This window comes from Condylura cristata, unplaced genomic scaffold (assembly GCF_000260355.1).
Source record: "Condylura cristata isolate star-nosed mole 26May11 unplaced genomic scaffold, ConCri1.0 scaffold00034, whole genome shotgun sequence".
In the NCBI taxonomy this organism is placed as follows: domain Eukaryota; kingdom Metazoa; phylum Chordata; class Mammalia; order Eulipotyphla; family Talpidae; genus Condylura; species Condylura cristata.
The window spans coordinates 7210272-7224856 of record NW_004567135.1 but is presented as its reverse complement, the minus strand read 5'-3'; the positions used below and the strand labels follow the sequence as shown (position 1 = coordinate 7224856).

The 14585-nt window shown below is 51.4% G+C and overlaps 1 protein-coding gene across 6 annotated transcripts in view; it reads right to left on the bottom strand.

Annotated features, from left to right (window-relative positions):
- The window catches only part of RACGAP1 (Rac GTPase activating protein 1), a 42508-nt gene that overhangs the window by 25265 nt on the left and 2658 nt on the right, over positions 1 to 14585 (bottom strand). For 2 of the 6 annotated variants that reach the window (XM_012732472.1, XM_004692769.2), the window contains exon 1: positions 4510 to 4707. The exons of 2 other annotated variants lie outside the window; for them this stretch is intronic. The gene's annotated coding sequence lies outside the window, so the exon portion shown is untranslated. Of the gene's footprint in view, positions 1 to 98; positions 221 to 4509; positions 4708 to 14585 lie in introns of those variants that run through there. 2 more of the 6 variants (XM_012732471.1, XM_012732473.1) reach the window with 1 other exon arrangement.

Genomic DNA, 14585 nt, shown 5'->3' with positions numbered 1-14585 from the left:
CCCGCCCACCCGCCGGAAGCCCCAGAGGGGCTCCAGCGCGGCCTCTCCGCCGTTCGCCACCTCCGGCTTCCTCTCACCACAGACCCTGACAGACGCACCTGTTCCCCGAGTTCCTGGCGCCACTCGACCCAGTCCGCAGCGGCCCAGCCGGGCAGCCCTAGATTTCCCTCCACGCTTCACTAACGGCAGAGCAGCACCGCGCCGCCTGCTCGGGTTTGAAATCTCGCAGTGACCAATCACAGAGAAATTTATTCCTCCCGCGCTGTCGCCGGTACGCAGCGACGCATGCGTAGGGCCTAGGGGGAGAGGCGGGACAGGCCGAACATGCGCATTCTGACACAGCGAAGCCAAAAGTAGCCATTTTGACTAAGGTCAAAAGGTGTTGCTCTTCAACTCCCGCAACCCACCCTTTAACCACGCCCCTTTCCTTCCCGGGACACCACCCTACGCCCCCGGTTCGCCCTCTCTTGAAGCCTTTTAGGACACCATGCTGACTAAGGGCAACGGATACTTCCCGAGTGCAAATTATTCTAGGCCTTACCGTTTCCCCTAGACGAGGAAATAAGCCTTTGGGAAACTGTGTCCTGAACAGTGTCCATCTTGCTGTTGAATTGAAAGAATTCCTGAAGAAGATAAAATGTGTCGTTTTCAACAATATTTGCTATGTGATGCCTGCATTCATTGATTCATTCCCCTGGGTTTTCATTTAACTCACAGTTATTAAGTGGGCCAAATTCGTAACCAGCACTCTATTAGGAATCGGAAAAATAAAGATGATATGATCTATGATTTACAGTAGCTACTGTTAGGGGGTGGGTGACACCCCCTTCCTTTCTGGAGGAACCGGGCCTTTTCCTTTGAAAAGCATTTGAGAGGCCCGGGCAGCTCAGAGGAGAGCCGACCTGCACCACAGACTGCTTGACCTGGTGGGTTAGCCAAGGCGGCGACATCTTGCCCTTCCCATACAAATCATTAGTCTCGGTGACAACACAGCCTTTTACACTTTCACATCATTTTTCTCTTCAGCCCGGAGTATAACAATAAATATAAAAAGAAAAGTAGCATAATTCCATTCAAAAAATGTTCATTTAGGACTTGGCATTGTGCTAGCATAAGGTTTTCATACTTTCTTTTCACCCAGACCCACACTGAGAAATATACTTTATGCTAAAATCAAATATCACAGAACTCTGCTTATCCTAATTGCTTGTCATATAATTTGAAATTTTCTCCACCAAGTCCCTATTTCCTTGAATATGCCACTCAATGAATGACTACCTAGAATCTGGGGGGGAAATTCTAAAATTTGTAAGAAGCAGTATGGTTTTAAGGGAAAATCACATATTTCTATACCCAAAAGACTGACGGCATTAAAACAAATGCCGGTGAAATTCTTTGGTTTGCTGGACATACCATTGAACAGTGGCACTGCTATTTTTTAGAACTTCTGTCTTTCTTTAGCTATAAAAGAAATAATAGTACCATCCCTCTCTTACAAGTTTATTTCCAAATCACACAAGAGAGTGAGTGGAACATTATCAAAGTTTATACATTGTAAATTGCAATAGATTGTTATTACTATTATTGGTAAAGAGATAACACATTAACTTTCCATATATTTTCCCATTTAATTCTCCCAACAATCTTCAAGGTCAGACGCACTGACTGATTATATTTGCCTGTGTGTCCTTAGATGACTGTAATACAATGAAATCAGTAGTAATACAAAGTGCTATATGTATAAACTGCTTTAGAAGCACAGATAAGGAAGCATTTAATCCTATCTAGGGAGCAGGAAGGGTTAGAAAAGACCATGGGACACTTGATATCTGAGCTAGGACTTGAAGTATGAATAAGAACGTACTATACAGAAAGGAGTAGTAAATTCTGACTCCTCAGGAATGTGTCACATGTATATTTAATAAATACACAAGCAACTGATTTTATAAAGGCTAGTGCATGAAGGAACAATTACCTGAACATGAAGGTGATATTGGGGGTTCAGTGGGTACAATGTATCTTAGGCAACTTTAGCTTAAGGAAGGGAAGGAAAAGCTAGCAAGGTGTACTGGGACATACTAGAAAGGAATTGGACTAATAAGTCCTTTAATAGACGCAGGACAAGATAATGGGGCTTGGAATGACTTTACTTGGTTTGCATTATACCTAGGTCACATATTCAGATGGGATGGAGGATGGTCTGGAGAAGCAAAAATCTGAAGTCTTAGGGAGGGAGAATAAGAGCTGAATTATTCCAATGACAATAGGGATGGAAAGGAGAGGAAGGTGAGAAAGATATTCATGAAATCAATGAATAAAATGAAATGGACTTATTAAATTATTAGACCTCAGGGATGAGGGACAGAAAGGAGCATTTGTAAAATCACTCAGTTTCCCCCTCTGTTTCACCCTGTATTCAATACTGAGTAAAACTCCTAAGTACCCCTTGTATGTGCTCACTTTTCTCCTTCTTACACACTCACCAGTCTGGTACAACACAGTAGTTCAAGCCACTAAAGAAACTGTTGTCCTCACTTTCATTCTTTATATCTTGAGTGGTTTTTAACAATATATATAATTCTTTTTAAAAAAAAAAAAAAAAAGATGGCCCTCCCTGGTGGCGCAGCGGGTTAAAGCACAGCACTGAGAATCTGAAGCCACTTCCGCATGAGTTCGATTCCCGCCTGCCGCCTGCCCCGGAGGAGACCACATGGCGAGCCAGACCTCTCCTGACCCGCCCGCTGCTCCCCTCAGCAGTGTACTTCGTCGATCTGCCTGTTCTGCTCCCCACTCTGTCTCTGGTGAAGCCTCTCACCGTCCCTGAGCCTCTGGCCTGTACCCCAGTTCTGTATGAATAAATAAATAAATTAAAAAAAAAAAAAAAAAGATGTGTTTTCTTTATGCATACAAGAGCTGGTGTGCAAGCCAGAGGGGTGGGGGTGGTGGTGGGGAGAGTTTTCGCCAGAGACAGAGTGGGGAGCAGAAGAGGCAGATCCACTGGGACACATAGCAGAGGGGAGTAGCCAGAGACAGGAGGGGTCTGCTGTGCCCCGTGGGTCAGCTCCTTGACTGGGGATTGAACTCCTTCTGCAGTGGCCACCCATAGCTTCATAGTGCTGAGACTAAACCCCTTGCACCACCAGGAAGGACCCAAAAAATATAATTCTAATCAGGTCTCACTCTTGTTTAAAACATTAATGACTTTAAAATTAAAAAAAAAAAAAACATTAATGACTTTAACTTCCTCAATAAAGACCAAAATCCTTATCTAGGCTCTCCTAGACTTGTCCTGCACCTGTAGTTCCTGATTCTCCTCTGCCACTTGCAGTTCCTCTTCCCCCTCCACCCCTGCCAAGTGAAAACCTAGTGAATTCACGTAACCCTTCCAAAACAACTTAAAAAACAAAAACAAACAAACAAAACCTTACTGAAACCTTGGCTGTAGACTCTGGCACCCTCTTCCTCTCCTTCCTCAGAAGTCATTTCATTTATTTCTTCATTTTTTCAGCTACCAGTTAAACACCTTTCACAAGTCATCGGTGCCTTTGCTGACTTCTATAACTGGAAATAATAATACCTATGTCATAGAGTTGTTGAGAGAAATAAACGTAATGGCCACTTATAACACAACCCCTGGCACACAGTAAAAACTCGGTAAATATTCTCACTTTTCCCTACTAGCCTATAAACTCACAGAGAACAAGATTGGAACTCCTCTTGTTTGCTATTAGTCTTTCCTCCACCTCGCTCCACCAAAGGCTTCCTTTCCACTCAATCCCTTTTCCTGTTGCAAAAGCCCAGAGAGAAGAAAGCACAGGAAAGGTGTGTGTGTGTCACGGCCACGACAGTAAGAGGAAGGAGAGGGACCTGACCCCTTTTCTGCCCAAATCACAGTCTTCTGAGTACGAAATACCCTCGGGCTGCACCCGTAACGGAACAGTCTGAGATCCGGTGACAGAGAGCACGTATTGGATTCATGCTCGGCCAGCTATTAGTACAGAGATCTTGACCCGGTTATTTTATCTCCTGCGCTGGTGAACCCCGCTGGCCCGGTGGCTCGACAGTGCCTGCGAGGCAATGACGGTAAAGGGGTTTCTGCGCGCCGGAACGCGCGGGCCGTCGGAGGAAGCTCGCGCACCTTGCGCGCCGCTCGCAGCCCGGGAGGGCGATCACGCGACCCGACTCCCCCCTGCCTGCCCGGCCGCCGCCTCCCGCCGGGAGCCGCTAATGGAATTTATGCTAATAGGGAGGATGCGGGCGACAGCCTGAGGGCGCCGGCAACCCGCCCGCCCCGCGCTCCGCCTCTCAAGGAGTGGGCCACCTGCCCGTAAGTCGCACCCCAGTTCCCAGAGCAGTGGAGAGGAGCTGGCGGGGGGTGGGGGGAACACGCAGTCTCTGGCTGCCCTCGGGGTGGCCACCGCCCGGTGTTTGTCTTTGTCCTCTCTCCCCCCACGGTCTCTGCTCCCCAGTTCCTTCTCCTTTGGTGTCCATCTGGGGCTCTCTCCATACCTCAATGGGAGGGTTATTGTTCCCTCTGTCTGTCAATCCAGAGTTCTTCCCGGCAGCGTGTTAGGCTCAGAGGTGGGGGTGGGTGGAGTGGGGTACCAACTGCCCAGATTGAGGAGGTTGGGACTGAGATCCCCGGGTTAAGAGAGGGGGAACCCTCTAGGGAGGGGACGTTTTGAAGGATGGGCAAGATGTCCATAGAACAGTCGAAGTGAAGCAGTCAGCCAGTGTTTAAAAAGAGTGAAAGAGAGAGAGAGAGAGAGCAGGCCCTCCCTTGTGGCAAAACCGTTAAAGTGCAGCGCTCTGAAGCTGTCTGCAGCCACTGCAACCTGAGTTGGATTCCCAGCTGGGGAGCTGACCCACCCAGCAGCAGACCTCTCCTGACGTGCCCACTGCTCCCCTCAGCAGTGTGTTTCACTTGATCTGCCTGTTCTGCTCCCTACTCTGTCGCTGGTGAATCCTCTCACCACCACCACCACCAGCAGCACCTCTGGCCGGTACCCCAGTTCTTGTATGTATAAATAAATAAAGCGTTAAAAATAAAAAAGAGACATCAACCCAGTGTGCCTGAAGTGACAGGCCTGTGCTTCTTCCTTTTCCCTAAGAGTAGCAGCCAGCACAGTGGTCAAGGGCTGGTCACCTACGCTGGCCCTTCTTCCAGATTTACTTCCACCACTTAGGAGCTATGTGATTGGCAACCAGACTTCTCTGTGCCTCCATTTCCCTTCTCTATGACATTGGGGTGATAATTATAATGTAAAGGACTGTTGGGAGGAATAATGAGGCAACGTTTGCAAAACTCTTAGCATAGTCCTGGCACATAGTAAGCCAGCAATAGTATTAGTTGTTACTATTTTGGGACTCCCTGTCTTCCTCTCTTTCTTCTGAAACCATCTTCCTCTCATTGACTAGCAAAAACAACAAAAAATCGTCCCAGCTCCATGACTTCTCTTACCCACGCCCAGGTCTGACCCTATTGAAATGAATGAAGTCAAACTCTGATAGAGCCAGGGCCCTTCAGACGCACACAGGGGCCCGCCCAGGCTCCCATCTGTTTGGGACTGGGGGTGGAGAACTCATCTCTACCACATTCCAATCTCCTTTTAAAAGGAGACCTCCACCTCCAACCGTCACTAATATGCCATATGCAGAGCCTTCAGTAGGAGACAGCGGTTCATGGCCAGAGAGAAGCCTGCTCAGCATCCGTCCTTTCTACCTCACTCCCTCTCCCACCCCACCTGAGTCCTGCTGCAACCTAGTGGACCTCTGATCTGCTTCAATCTCTCCAGTAAGGAATTTCTGCCTTGTGGGGGAGCCAGAAAACTTTTTTTTAAGTAAGCTCTGGGGACCCTCCCTGGTGGTGCAACAGGTTAAAGCGCAGCGCTGCAAGCCAGCCACAGCTGCTTCAGTGTGAGTTCGATCCCCAGCCCTGGAGCTGACCCACATGGTGCAGCAGACCTCTCTTGACCCCCCCGCTGCTCCCCTCAGCAGTGGACTTCATCGATCTGCCTGTTCTGCACCACCCCACCCCACCCCTGTCTCTGGTGAGTCCTCTCACCACCCCTGCACCTCTGGCTTGTACCCCAGTTCTGTATGTATAAATAAATAAATAAATAAATCTTTAAGCAAAAAAGTAAGCCCTGGATGCTAGAGACTGAGGTTCTATCATACCTGCAAACTATCAAAATTCAGAAAACTTTCCAGTCCTACCTGCACCTGTACACACAGAGATAGATGCTCACCATGAATGGACTCAGCTGGCCACCTATGCTGGGACAGAAAGATACACACACACACACACACACACACACTTGATTTTAGCGATAAAGGACTCAGGGCCTCCAGCTCCCTCAGGCCAGAGCACCAGACCCACCTGACTGAGTAACAAATTTCTTCCCACAATCACTCTGCCCTACCTGACTCCTCTTCCTTTTGAGCTCTGGGCACCAGCTTTGATCTCCAGGCTGAGCGCCCCCCCCACCACATCCTTCCCCTCCCTCCCTCTACATCTCTGGTGCTTCTACTGTGCCTTGCTGAGGCATCCAAGCCTGAGTGCTCATCTAACTGCGAAGACCAAAAGGTAAGTCCACCAGAAAAGCAGGGGGCATTCACACTGGCCTTGCTTCTCCGGGCGCCAGAGTGGACATCCAGACAGGTGGTCCAGGCTGACTACTCTGACAAGGATGGGCATACCCTGCCTTCCTACATTTCAACACCATCATCTCCCAAACTTAAATTTTAGCTTCAACGCATGCGCGTACACACACACACACACACACACACACACACACACACATGTCTGTCTGTTCTGCAGAAGTCTGTTTCCCTGGGGTGCAGGGCCTTTTCCTCTCTGCCCACCAAACCTTCTCCATCTGCTTTCACAGGGGAACCCTCAGTCATGGATTCCCCCTTGAGATCTGTAAATTCTCCAATTCTGTCAGCCTTCCAGAGACCAACTCCTATCAAATCTGGGATCACAGCAGCTGTCCCATTTACAGCCCAACGACTGCACCTCCCTCCCACCTCAGTGCGTCTCCCCCCTGCAAAGGCTTCAGGGCTGGGAGGGAGGTCAGAATGGAGCCCATCCTGGCAAAATGAGAAAAGATTACAGCAATACATTTGCTGTCAATGGCAATAAGGCTGCCTGAGCAGGGGAGGAGGAATATTTGATTTTGGGCTCTCTGGGGGTCTTTATGGAGGCACACTGGCAGCCTGCAGCCCCAGGCCTGGCAGAGTGGGGAGGGCTGCTCCAAGCTCCAGCCAACTGCGGACCCTGGTGCTCCCATCTCCTTATTGACCCCATCCTCCGCAGTCACCCACAGAGTTCCAGCTCCTTCCGCTCTCCCCTCCCATCATTTCTCTTCTCTGCTGCCAAACTTGTTTTCCGCAGCAGTTTTTCTACCAGTGCAGAGTGATAGAGGAGAAAGAACACCACTCTAGGGGGGCTGGGGGCTGTAGAGGAGGCTGGGGTCGCCCCCCTACTGCACACAAACAGGACTTCAAGCCAGTCGCCAAGCCTCTCAGAGCCATAGGCATGGGGAGGTGGGGTGATAACTTGAGACCTGGGGTCAGCTCAGTCACTCGCCACTTCAGCGGCCTTGGGCACCATCACTTAAGCTCTCTGAGCTCCCTTGAGAGGATAAAGCAAGTAAGTAGGCTCTGCCCTGGGGTGGTGTGAGCAGCAGCAAAGCAGCGGCTATAAAAGCTGTAAACAATTGTGAGGTTGGCGTGGTCTTGCTACTTGGTGTGTTCCCTGGTTGAAGGGTGAGCCTGAGCTTCATTCAGAAGCTCCACGGGCACCTTTCAACCCAAGGATTCCGGCTCTGGGTCCTGCCTTCTGGGTGGGTGGAGGGGCACTGGTCTCTCTGGGAAAACTGGATGAGTCTGAACTGAAGCATCAATCCTGACAGACATTCTGGAGGGGAGGACAGTAGTCTTCTTCTATTCATCTCACCCTCTTGTCCATGTGATGCGCCCTGGAGTTGTGTAGTGTGGTGGGTCTGGCCTTGAGCCAATGAGACAAGACTGCTCAGCCTCCAGGTAAGGAGACAAGTGCTGTGCAGGGAGACTCAGGGACGGAATGAATGTTTATCTCCAAGTTGCCTTGCACCAAGCACCGCACCATGCTTTTCATAGGCAATCTTATCCTACCACAGCCTGAAAAGTCGGTGTAATGGACATGGGGATTGAATAACTAGGCTGTTGTCAGCGGGACGGAACCGTGACTTAGGTCCACCATCCTCCTCACTCCAAACTGTGTCCTACTGCAGCAAGAGGCTGGAGGCTTCTCTCCGGCCTCACCTGCAGAACTGGGGTACAGGCCAGGGATGGGGTGGTGAGAAGATTCACCAGAGACAGATTTGCCTGCAGAACAGGCAAATCGACAAAGTACACTGCTAAGAGGAGCAGTGGGAAGACAGAAGACATCTGCTGGGCCATGTGGGTCACCTTTGGGGCTGGGGATCAAACTCGCACTGAAGCATCTACAGCTCGCTTGCAGTGCTGCTCTTTAACCTGCTGGGCCACCAGGGAGGGCCAGTTTTCTCATCTTTTAAAGATGACACTACTTTGCCAACTTAGCACAGGGAATGCTTTGGAAGGTGTCAAACCCTGCATGGAAGAATTGTACCTCCGCGTACTTCTTTTCTGGTTCAGACTTTAAACTTCATCTCCCATAGCACCCCTAGGGGGCTTCACTTGTGGTCAGGTCTCCTCGGTCTCCAGCGAAGGCATTCATGAACCTGTCTCCCTCCACCCTCTGCCTATCCAGATCTCACCAACCCTGCCCCTGTTAAGAGGTGGTAGCTGAAGGCGGAGGCTGGGTTGGATGGTCTCGAAGGACCCTGCCCATTCTAAACGTCTTTAATTCTGGTTCCTGTGAGAAGAGCAAAGGGTGAAAGCATCATGAAAGAGCCATGAGGCTGAGGTATTAGCCTTTGTTGATAGAGGGGGTTCCAAACCAACCCCTGGGAATTGTAGACACACAGGGGTTCCACAGCCGGCCTTCCCTGAATGGGGCTGGGCCTCGCATGTCTGGGGCCCGACCTTAGGCCCCCAACCTTCCCGCTGGCCCCTCATCAGCAAGTCCAGCCAGTCACCATCTGCGGGTCTGTTGCTCAGACAGGACGTCCGTCTTCTGTGCTGACACACTCATATACTCTCCTCACCCTCATCTAGACCCTCAACTCTTCTCTCCGAGACCTTGATGGAGTACAGGTAACGGTCCGCTTGCCCTCCATCCCCTCGTCTGCCAGACACCTGCCTGCCCTAGTTCTTCTCTTCACCCACTTTTCTCAGTCACCTTTCTTTTCTAGCTGCCTTTCACACCTCCCCTCCTTCTGTTCACCCCTTCATTTTAGGTGAACACCCTCAGATTTTGTCCTTAATCATCTCCTAATGGGAACATAATAACAAAAGCAAGAACAAGCAGGATTTAATGGTGCTATATAAGGAACAAAGGGTCTGCGAGTGTATTTTCACTTGATTCTAGGAGGTACACAACTCTCCCCTTTTAATAGAAGTCAGTTTTGCCTTCATGGAGCCTGTGAAAGCTGTCCTTCCCTTTTCATTTCCATTGCCACTGCCCTAATTCAAGCCCTTAATACCTCGTCTTAGAACCTCGCTTCAGTGCCTTCGCTGACAATAGTGTAGGTCTTAGCCGCCGATGAGAAGGAAAGGACGAAGTTCCAGTTAACCAATTGACCAAGGCTTTAGACTTAACTGAACCAGACCAGGCCCCACTCAGAACACAGTGGGCTGCACCGTAAAGATAAGACACTCAGACCCAGAATCATTTTGGGGAAAAGATTAGGGTCACACACATTCAGAATCTGCGATTGGTCCAACACAAAGACAAGCCTGATGAAATAGGCGAAGTGCAGCAAAATGAAGTCCAGGAGACTCTCCCTGGAAGCCTGACCCCACCAGAGCCTCTGTGCCCCATCCCAAATCACCTCCAGCCACCCCCACTGCCCTTTCATCCTGCTAGTGCAGGAGAACCTCGACTCACCAAAGTCAGGAAAATGCTATTCAAGGAAGAAAAGAAGACTAAGGAAACTAATTTTAGGAACACTGGGGACAAAGGAAGTTCCCTTGTAATTTTGCTTATTTTGCTTGCTTTTGAAGATGTTTAAAGCTGTTTTATTTTTTTAAAAAATGATGTATAAAGAGATTGGTTTTATTTGCAATCAATGTTTAAATATTTTGGGAAATAATTATTTGCTCATAAGTTTTTGATTTATTGATTGTATAAATAGTATGAAAATATTTAGGAGAGGAGCCCCCCTGGTGGTGCAAAGGGTTAAGCCTCACCACTATGAAGCTGCCCACAACCACTGCAGCACAAGCTTGATCCCTGGCCAGGGAGCTGACCCACATGGCACAGCAGACCTCTCCTGCCCTGCCTGCTGCTCCCCTCAGCAGTGTATTTCAGTCCATCTGCCTGTTCTGCTCCCCACTCTGCCTCTGGTGAATCCTCTCACTGCACCTGCACCTCTGGTCTGTACTCCAGTTCTGTCTCTATAAATAAATAAACCTTAAAAAAAAAAAAAAAGCCTTACCTCCCTCCCACATCATTATGCCCGATTCAAACTCCTACCCAGTCCTTCAAACCTCATCTCAAATGTTATACCCTCCAAGACACTCTCCTGGTCACCATCAACTCCCTCCCTCCTTGGATCTCAGCATTGGTAGTGCTTTCCTGGCAAACATAACTGTCTGCCATGCATCCATCAGAGTCAGTTACCTATAAGTCTGGCTTTCCAGTTGGGCTATAAGCTCCTTGAAGGCAAGACTCGCTGCTTATAATTTTGGGGAACACATGACTGCCAGGCCCAGATCCTGGTGTAGAGTGGGGTTGCTCGGCTAAGGGGGGGGGGCAGATACCTCTAGCCCGGCTAGTTGTGCTGCCTAAGCCAAAGCATCAGGGACCTGCAGCTCCCCCTCTCCGCCCACCCCCCCCCTTAGGCCTCTGTAATCCACAGGGGCTCTGGAAACAGCCCGAGGGGAGCCGGCAGTCTGCATGTGCCAAGGCCGGGAGGGGCAGATGGAAAGATGGCACGGCCAGATTCCAGGAGCATGTGGAACTGTGTCTGCTCAGCTCTTCAGCATCCCGCAGACAAACAGCCCCTCATCAGTCAACATTTTTTTGAGGCTCTGCTGTGCCAGGTCCTGTGTGAGGTGTGGAGGATGCCTGGCTGCTGCCACCTGTCTGAGAGGTGTGCCCCAGGCGGCAGCCCAGTGGACGCTCCCCCCCCCCCCAGCTCCCCAGTTCCTGAGGAGCCCAGCCCCAGCCGTCTGTGAGCCCAGGCTGAGAAGGCCGCCTCTACCCTGTTTCCAAACAAGTCCCCTTTCGGCGCCAGCGCGCGCCTCTCCCGTCTGTTTGCCCCTCGCCGCCGCCTCCCCGTGTTGGGGCTGCCGCTGATGATGAAATTTGGCTGGCAACACCCTCTTCCTCCCCTTCTTGCAGGCCTGGGAAAGGATTAAGTCGCTGGAGTCTGAAATCGGAAGGATCCTGGTTTCTGCTCCCCAGCCCTTGCCCAAGTCCCCTCCTTTCCCCTCCCATGCAAAACCAGAAAATTAATCTCCCCTTCGCCTGTGATATGGCGGGCTGCATTACAAGCTGGGCGTCGAGATAAAGCGGGAAGCCGCGGGATGGCGGCCTAGCGCCGGGCCCCGGGTGGGGCCGGCCTGGGAGATAAGGGCCTCCCAGCGCCATGAATTATTCACCGACTCTGCCTTTCCCGCTCGCTGCCCCGCCCTGGGCGCAGAGATTGAACCTTCCAGACCGGCCTGGGTAAGGTGGGAGGAGGGTGCAGCGGAGGGCGTCCTGGTTGCAATGGAGGGGTCCTGGCTTCCAGGTCAGAGGGGAAGGGCTGTGCTTAGCTGGCGGCAGCTCAGAGACCAGTGACCGGCAGGACCAACTCTGCAGGAGAAGGAGGGAGTCCTCAGGGCTGAAGGCCGGGCCATGGGCCCCCAGGGGCTCTTCATTTATGCCACTCACTGAAGACTGCTGAGCGCCTGCCCTTGCCAGGCTCAATCAGGTCCTGGCATCCTAGAGCTGGAAATACAGCTCCTGCCCTCAAGGTGCCTCCATCCACCACCGAGTTTAGCCAACATCCCTGAGATAAGCGACCCTTCCCCCCTCCCCTCCTTCGGGAGCCTCACAGCTACAGGGGTGGGTGTGGGGAGCGTCACAGAGAAAACTGATGCTAGACCTGCTTCCAGGACAGCCAGAAATCCTGAAAAAGACAGGACATTTGGTGTGGGAGGGAACTGATGGTGAGAGCTGGAGATGGGCATTAAAGGGGAGTTTCCCAAGAAGAGGAAACCTTTGTTCCAGCTTCATCTCAAAGATCCAGAATGTCAGAAGAAGGAGAGACTCAGGGCTCCCTCCCCTATCTCCATCTCTCCTACCTCTTTCTGACCTGCCCCCTCTCTCCCTACCCCTACCCCCTCCCTCTGCCCCTTCTGCCCCCTCCCCCTGACATCTGCCCTTTGATCGGTCTTGGCCCCAATTTCTCCATTTCTCCTTCGTATTCTGCCTCTTTCTGTCTCTCAGTCTCTATATTTTATCTCTTTAATCTGCCATCTGAAGTCCTGACTCTCCAAATGGCAAGTTCACACACAAATTGGCACTAGTGATGGAAGGAAGGTGGCCACTTGCCAGCCCTCCAGGGAGGAAAATCTCAGGGTCTAGCATGGTCCTCGTTGTGCAGATGGAATGCCAAGACCCAGGAGAGCCCACAACCCCCTCCCACGATGCAAGCAAAGGAAAGAGATGCTGAGACACCCAGAGAGCCAGGACCTGGAGAGGCTGGGAGATGGCAAGGACCAGAGGAGAAACTTCTGGATGGCGGAGATGGGCCCCAGCCCGGCAGGCACCTCTAAGCCAAGTGACTCCTGTAGAGACACGAACCCTAAATTCATGAGCCAGTGAGCAAGGCACATTTTCTGAGACCCAGATTCTAGTTGCATGGGAAGGGTGGTGGGGGAAAATGTGGGGAGGAGGAAAGAATGAGTGCCCAAAGGATGGAGAAGGCACTGACTAGATAGGAAAGCTAAGAGAAGAGGGATCAGAGAGAGGAGTGGGGGGAGAAGAAAGAGAAGAGGGAGGAGGCAAAGAAACAAGAAAGAGAAGCCTTTGAGCCAGAAAAGAGAGCAGGGAGAGAAGATGAGAGTCTGGGGGTGATGCGGAGCCTGGAGAGGTGAGGAGGGCTGTATCTAGTGGGGGGACCCATCAGCCTCAGGTCCGAAGCCCCTTCCCACCCATCTGCTAATTAACTCCTTAATTGTTTCTGCATTTGCTGAGCTGGCAGATGAAGTGGATGCAAACAGATTGAGGCGCCTGTGATTTCACGCACTGGGAAGCAGAGAAGAGCTGCCTGGGAGTCCCAGGGGGCCTCATCCCACACACCCCCAATTCTGTACTACCCCCCCTCACTCGTCTCTGAGAGGCTGGGGGTGCTTCTGCACCTAGAGCAGAGGGGGCCATTTGCAAGGGAAGTGTCCATGGGGAATCTGCCCCCTCTGCCTTTCAGGGACTATGAAACTTGCCACCATGGATGGACACCTACTGTTACTAGGGGCAGTTTGTTTCATCACTGAGGGCAGTTAGCTAGATGTTGTGGTTTCGGGGAAAGTGAGGCTCAGACAGGGTAAGCAGCTCCCTGGACCACGTAGTGCTGGTGTGACAGAAGTGGGACCTGAAGCTGGGTCAGCGTGATGCCAGAGCCCTCCGAGAGTCCTGCTCAGCTGCCGCCCTCCAGGGGAGGGAGGAAGCTTCTCCAGGCCTGTTTCCCCCTAGGTCAAGGGGAGAAATGTCCAGAAACTGCAGGGGCCAGGGAGGAAAGAAATGTGGGAGGAGATTAAAGGAGCTTGAACCTGTCAAGGGCCTGAACAAGAGGCAGGTGGACCCAGAGAAGCAGACAAGAGCAGCGGGACACTAGTGATAGCCCTGATCCTGGCAGTGTGGTCTCACGGAGCCCTAGTAACACCTTTCCCTTCCCGGTCAGGACCGGCCCCTCTTGACTCTGCTGCCACTGCTGTCCTCCTTCAGTTTCGCTCTTGGCCTTTCCACTAGCGTCAGTTGTCAACATACTCATCTCTCCTTTGACATGGGAGATTTTGGAGGCAGGGACTAAGCCCCTTCTCCCCGTGTTCCCAGGGCCATCGTGGGGCCCCTCCTAGGGAAAGCCTGAGTGCAGGTTTGCTTCCTGGGCAGGGCAGGAAGGGGGGACGTGTGCAGGATCCATCCCGCCTCAAATCAAGAGGAAACAGCAGCAAGAGGGACTGAGGTTACGCATGAGAAAATTTCTAAGGACAGGACCTTGATTCAGACCCATAGGTTCTGAGGAGCAAGGGTTTTCAAGACCCCCAGTGCACGCTAGAGCTCCTAAAAAGTAGGCGATCTGGGCCCTAACCCCAGAGATTCTGATTTAATTGACCTAAGATGGAGTCACAGCATCCACATGAAAAATAATAACAACCCGGGCCCTCCCTGGTGGCGCAGCGGGTTAAAGCACTGCACTGAGAAGCTAAAGCCACTTCCGCATGAGTTCGATTCCCGCCTGCACCGGAGG